Below are 7,002 nucleotides of genomic sequence, written 5' to 3'. Positions count from 1 at the left end.
TTGTGAAAAAATTCCTTTCTTTAGAAAATTTTGCAAAATTGAAGTTTCTGTCGGTGAACTAAAATCACTCCCAGTTGTTGTTCTAACTTTGATCTGAAATCATTCGTACAAACATTATATTATATCAATAATGATAATTTTAAAAATCGTTAAGAACTTCATTAGTTGATCAAAGTTGCCTTTTCACAATTTTCAGGATTGAACCATTCTCCTGTTTCAATGGAGATTTTGTTGTTTTTTCTGAAATTTCCGATAAGCTATTCTTTATTTAAGTTTGTGAATGTTGAGTAAAACTGGATTTTGAATAATATGATTTGCTAACGATTTTGCATCAACTTTGCATCGTTTCCATTATTAATCAAGTGACAGTGTTTATCTATTGAACGGAAATTAAAGTGAATAATTTTCATCAATTGAATCTGATTGGAATTTTTGTGGAAAGAAGAAGTAGGTTAAAGGAAAAGTATCTTGCATCATGTTGAACTGATGAAAGTTGAACAAGAATTGAATTTCATCAAAGAATCCATCCAAACACATTAACATACATATTAGGGAATGAAGTGGAAAAAAAGATAAAGATTAAGTTTTAACACTTGATAATGTATCATAACAATGAGTAAATCGTGACTTTGGTGAAACTTTTAGGATTCAATTGGCCAACTGGAGAAGCAAAAGTTCAGTTATTATCTATCATCATCAGAATATTATGATCATCATGAATTGAATTAAACATTAGCTTACTTTGCTTCTCAGCATCTCGTATAATATCATGTATTATAAAAGGAAAAGATTATCAGAATTAAAAGTTTGAAAGGTTAACTTGAGCAACAATTTCATTTTCGGATAAAACTTTTCTACACTCAAATTTTCATTCAATTTTTTATCGTTTCTCTTTAATTGAAAAATGGTAAACTATCAATAATAGCTAGTTTACCAATGATTTTCTTGTTATCATGAAACTGATAATTTCCACCATTTAATGATGGAAAAAGGAAAAACAAGAAAAATCAGAGAATAAGTTGCAAGTAGAGAAAAAATGATTCTGATGATGATGAGTAAAAAAGATTCTCAAATGGTTACCTTTTTTTGGTAAAAGAGCCTTTTAAGTGAAATTTATACTTAGAGGAAATCATGTTTGGTAAAGCAAAAAGAACTGAGAATTGAAAAAAAACATTCATTTGAAATTGGTTTCATTATTTTACCAATCTTCAGAAGAATCTTCAAGTAGAAATGGATGAAAAAATCATTGATAAGACGAAGAATCAGCGTGTTATCAACAAAACTAAGACTTGAGTAGCTTAAAGTAAATTAAGTGGTGAAGAGATAAAAGCAAAATCGCTATGTTCGAGTGAAGTTTTTCTTCCAAAAAAATGATCATGATTCGAGTGAGAAAATGTTTGTTTTGGTTAAGTTTCGTTTCAAGTTTTGCTCGTGCAAAGAAGAATCTTGAACCTCTTAAAAAGGAATGAATTTTATTGGAAAAATGTTCGAATTGAAAGAAAATTTCTTTCGAACGAAATTTTAATCGACAATATTTTCTGAATGTTTATTTAGCTTTTTATACAAAAATTATTGAAATTTTTTCTCGTCTTTGATATGAAAAGACTGAATGTTTAGAGTTTTTCTGATATTTTGATTTTCCTTTGCCTTTGAGTTGATTTTTTCAGTAAAATTTAGTTTCGGATTGAGTTGATGTCAGCATTTCTGTAAAATGTCAACAATTGAAGAGAGTTGAAGTTGGAAGTAAAATGCTTGAAATTAATTATCAACTCGATTGGCAATCAAATTTCAACTCAACTCATGGGATGCAAAAAGTTTCAGAAGATGATGTTGACATGAGATGAAAGGTAAAAGGGTTTGTGAGAGGGAAAGGAAAGTCTTTTGTTTAACGACTATTAATGTAATGAAGTTATTGTTGACAGTCAAAGAATTGTTATCATTGGAAAGCAACTAAACAGGGTAATTGAGTTTTTTCTTGATACTTTTTTGTCTCCTCATTTTCGTCTCATTTCATGGTGGAAAAAGAAAATTCCTCTTTTCTCTTCATTCCAACTGTTTCAGTTCATCTTCTTTTCTACTCTCATCTCTTGTTATTACCATTATTTCACGATGTAATACCAATGAAACAAACTGATGATCATGTTGATTCTTCAAGTTTTACTTGATTTTTATTCTTCTTCTTCTTCGCCTTCTTTACCATTTTTGCCTTTTTTGTAATGATTTTTTCTGTTTGTTACTGCATTTTGTTGATTTGTTCAACTCTCAACTGAACACACATTGGAATAAATTAAATACAAAGTGATGAAGGTGAAACCAGGCTAAGATGGTGAAAATGAAAAGATAACTTGATAGGAATATTGATGTTCAGTGTGAATTGTTTTTTTAAAGGTAAGCAAAATGTGAGTAAATGAAACAAAAAAAGTTTACTAATCAAATGATTAATTAACTTGTAGTGCTGATAACTAAACATTTGATGAGGTTGGTGTTGACAGTAAAAAGGCAAGACAATTGGTTGTTTTTACCAGAGTGTTGCCTTTATAAGGCTGTGAGTGACGATCAAAATTAATTGATGTTTTGGTAATTAAAGAGAGTCACTTTTTTATATTTGAAACAATGTTTTGTCCTGCCAATGGTAATCTTGATCCCAACAGTGAAACTTGAATAAGCAACCTGAATGTGCTGTGAAAAATTACTCGAGGGATGAAATGGTTAGACTTTTGACTTTGCTCAGAATCGTGTTTCGCCTTCAATCAATTGCACAAAATTTGGATCATTAATTTACTGTTGTTAGAGTCTAAGACTTGATCTAGATTTAGTCTAAGACATTGACTTGTAGGCATTATTGCAGAAATGGTTACAAATTAAGAGCTGTTGATGGTCAAGTTAGATGAGCCAACCCCAAAAAAGTAAGAAAGTTAAAAAACCTGGAAACTTAATTGAATAGTTTTCATATTTTTTTCAATTGTCCAATAGCTAGTTACCATTCAGTTACCATTACCTTTTGATGTAATGATCAATTTTATAAAACACATTGAAAATGAACGAATAACATTGAATCCGAAATATGCTGATACGATGATGTAATTATTTTATTTTTACATATCTTATGCATGTTGATACTATTTTTTACAAACAATCAAGTTTGGGGAGCCTTTGCCAGGCAAAAACAAATCCTTTTGGTAGGGAGTTTGTATTTGCGACATTTATTATGATGTCGATAACGAACCAGATCTTGTTTCATCTAAACAAAACGCAGACAAGATTCAGATTCAGTGCAGAAAAAATGTCAAAATTATCAAAAATCTTGCTGATATTTCAATCACTTTCATGTGTATATTTATTATAAGTCTTTCCATTTTGTTATTATTAACCCAAACCTGACGCGCTTTCTCTCCATTCAAGGGTATGGTAAATAATGGTTGCACCAACATAGTTTCACCTATGGCTACACTGAGTAGTAGTACTAACATGTTCTGAAAAATTATCATGATGATAAAATTCAAAAAAGTTGACTAACTTAGATTCGAAGCTGAAATTTAACGAAATCATTTAGCAAAGTTCTAGTGCATTAGATCTTTGTGTTCAGATCAATAACATTTTGGAGTGTATTTGCGCTGAGAAATTCTTTTTACTTCTTCCTTCTAACATGGCTAGAAAAAATGCCTGTGTTGATTTTTTGTATAGATTACAGAAGGAAGAGAATTTCGATATCACATACAATCCAGTTGGAACAAACTCATGCTTTTAGTCAAAGGAAACTTTTTTGTTTCTCAAGCCTGCGGAACCGATTTATGTGAATATCATTTTACTGTCGAGTACCCGGTTAAAGCAACCCTTCTTTCTCAGTCTCATCTATGGACATAAATTAAACACTGAAGGATATTATAATCTCAGTGAAATCATAGGTAAATTAACTGTGTCAAGTAAATGTAATACATGTATAAATGTATAATAAAACAGATTGAAAACGGTGAAAAACAGTCCTTGATTGCGTCCAAAAATTCAGTCAATCCATCAACAATTTCTAGAATAACTAGTGAAAATATTAGATTTGAAGCAACAATAAATGGACTGAGAAAACGATCAACAGACGCAAAAACGAAATTGTCCGGCGAATAGTACGAATAAGCTACTTCGAGTTACTGTCATTAATTTATGTATAATTAAAACAATAACATAAGCGAAAAGGTCAAAGTCAAAGTTCTCGAGATATAGTAAAACTTGGCAAAGTGGGCGCTCGCAAAGGTCTCACCTATCGTTCATGCAACTCTTTTTAGTTTATTCAAATAATTATCATAAACTTTATAGCATTTCAAAGACGATAAAAATCATAAATCGACAAATATGCCGTTATTCAGACACATACAGACTTTTCGCTGTTTCGATTTTGTTGTTACTCATTTGAATATCTAATTGTCTTAACCAGATAAATACATGAAGACTAATGCATCATGTTAACATTTATGGCTTAAACAAAACCTTGAAATCACTCATACAGACTATAAATGCCATCTACTGTGTAAACCTTCAAACTCAGGGTTGATAGACGAATATTTGATAATTGAATGGTTTTTATAAGTTCAGTTTTATTTATATTAATACAAGAATGGGTTGAACAATAATAAGTAAATGCGTAACTTGCGTAGTGATGCAACAAATTGAACTTGAATTTTAAAAAGTTTCATCTGAAAATATTCGGCTTTACTCCTTTACAGCTTAAAATGTGATTGCAAATGGTTTAAATTGAATTTGTATTGCAAGTGATAAAATGAATGATTCAGAGCAAATGATAAATGCATGTCAATGATGACTGATTGAAAAGAAACGGAAAAATAAAAACTGATAACTCATTTTTTCTTGTTCAAGTGATTTAATTCAATATCATTTGTCTTGATATTACTTTAATCTTATTTATTTTGCTTTTTCCATGTTTCCACTCACCATGTAATTCAGTATTGTTTCACTTTCAGCTCGCATGATTCCTTCAACTTTATTTGTCCTCACCAAATGGGTAACCAAACTGGGCGTAAAATATAAAATGCTGGAAAAGTGGATAAAAGAAGGTCAAAAATTTCGAGCTTTGAAAAAATTCGTTTTTACACTCTTCTCTTTCTTTTCATTTTTCTCTTCATTTTTTACCATTCCATTGGCTCAGTTTCCTTTTTGATCCATCTCATTCCATGGTAAACCTAATTAAGAAGAATTCAATTTAGTTTGAATCATGATTCTTTCCGTGAAATGGTTTGGAATGGTAACAATGATATTTCCCTGAAGATGATAAGCAATACAGTAAAGTGAAGAAACAGAGCAGATGATAAGACAGGGAAGGAAAATAAATAAGTTCAACTTTGAAATTGGATAAGCTGAGAGTAAAGAACTTTTCTCTAAAATTGAGATTCATTTTGGCGTTGATTAGTCAAGGAATCACTCGAAGTGACCTCAAAAATCAAGTCAAAATCGTTCATAACTCAATTGATTGACAAAATAACTGACTGAGTTACGACGAAAAATAAATGAATAATAAATTTCCATCCATTTAATGAATCATTTGTTCAGTCAATTGATCAGGTTTTAGCAGAATCCAAATGTTCAAATTTAGACAAAAAAGTTTGCCTTTGCATTTGCCAAATGATACAAAACGATCGAATCCAAATTTTGTTGATTTTACCGTTTAAACTTTAATCCATCAATTCAAACATTTCAATTCTGTTGATGATTCCATTTCTGGTTTTATCCATCATTGATTCAAAAATGTCCATTTAAATGGAATGCAGGTTAAACGAAGGTTTGACTTTTCGCTCAATATCAACATCATCTTGGTCGATTACGGGAAGAACGTATTGAATGATGTTGAATCTAATTTCATCACGTAACTTGAATTGTTCTTGAGCTTTTAGATGAAAATCATTTGGCTCTTGTCTGAGTCTAATGTTTATCAATGAGAGTTTTTTAATCATTTCATGGACCAAGTTGGCTCAATTTTCGGTCCATCAAATTTCATCATGTAAATGCCATCATCATTTACTCAAGATTTGATTTTACAAACTGAAAGACAATGTTGGATCAATACTAATATTGGTCATGAATGATCCATCAGAGTTATCATTAGAATCATTGTACATTTTCAGTTGAACTTATTTCCAAATGTATTTTCGTTTATTGGTTTGTTTTGTTTTCCTTGAAGGGTCATTCCATTGAATATGGACCACTTAACTGAAGCCATCAGAATTTCATTTCAGGTTGAGACAAAAAACAAAAATTGGACAATCGTCACGAGCAGATAAAAATAGACAAAAGGTTTAAATTTAAGATTCAAATCCTTAACTGTAAGATCATATTATGAAAGCAATTGATCGGCAAATAGACGAGAGAAAGTCGAAAAAATAAGTCGAAAATTTACATTTTTTGGTTCTGTATTTCTGCTAATTTTCATTTCATTTGTTTTTTTCATGTTTTTTCGATTAAATGACCTGGAGACAATTGCTAGGCACTTTATGATTAGACTTCAAATTAATGTTATTTCAATTCAAGCACACACAACTCGACCATAATCTGACAATATCAGTCAAAAGCGAAGCTGTTATCTTCTTAATCATTGATCAATTGTAAACCTTAAAAGGACGATTTGTATTTTACCATGGACTGATTTTATTGAATAAATGAACATGGTTCTAATTTTATATCAATACATTTTTTTGAAAAGGAAACTGTTGAATTTCATAATCTATTTGAATCTTTTTCGTTCTTCCGAATAAATCCTGTTCATATTTGAATATCTTCGATTAAATTTAAAATTTTTGACAAGAAAATCATCTTTAATAAGTCATCATTGTAGCTTCCATTTGATCTTGAGAGAGTTCTGATTCAATTCTGCTGATTCTAATATCTTGATGAAGCTTTGATTGTTTTTCAGTATCGATTACAAATCGTGTTTGATTTAAAACCATCTAAATAAGTATAAAACATTACATATGGTTTACCTATCAATTTACCTTTTAAAGT

This window comes from Tetranychus urticae, chromosome 1, assembly GCF_039701765.1.
Source record: "Tetranychus urticae isolate SD_2017Ah chromosome 1, NJAU_TeUrti_SD_1.0, whole genome shotgun sequence".
Classification (NCBI taxonomy): Eukaryota; Metazoa; Arthropoda; class Arachnida; order Trombidiformes; family Tetranychidae; genus Tetranychus; species Tetranychus urticae.
The sequence above is the reverse complement of the archived record's forward strand: the minus strand, read 5'-3'. Positions refer to the sequence as shown.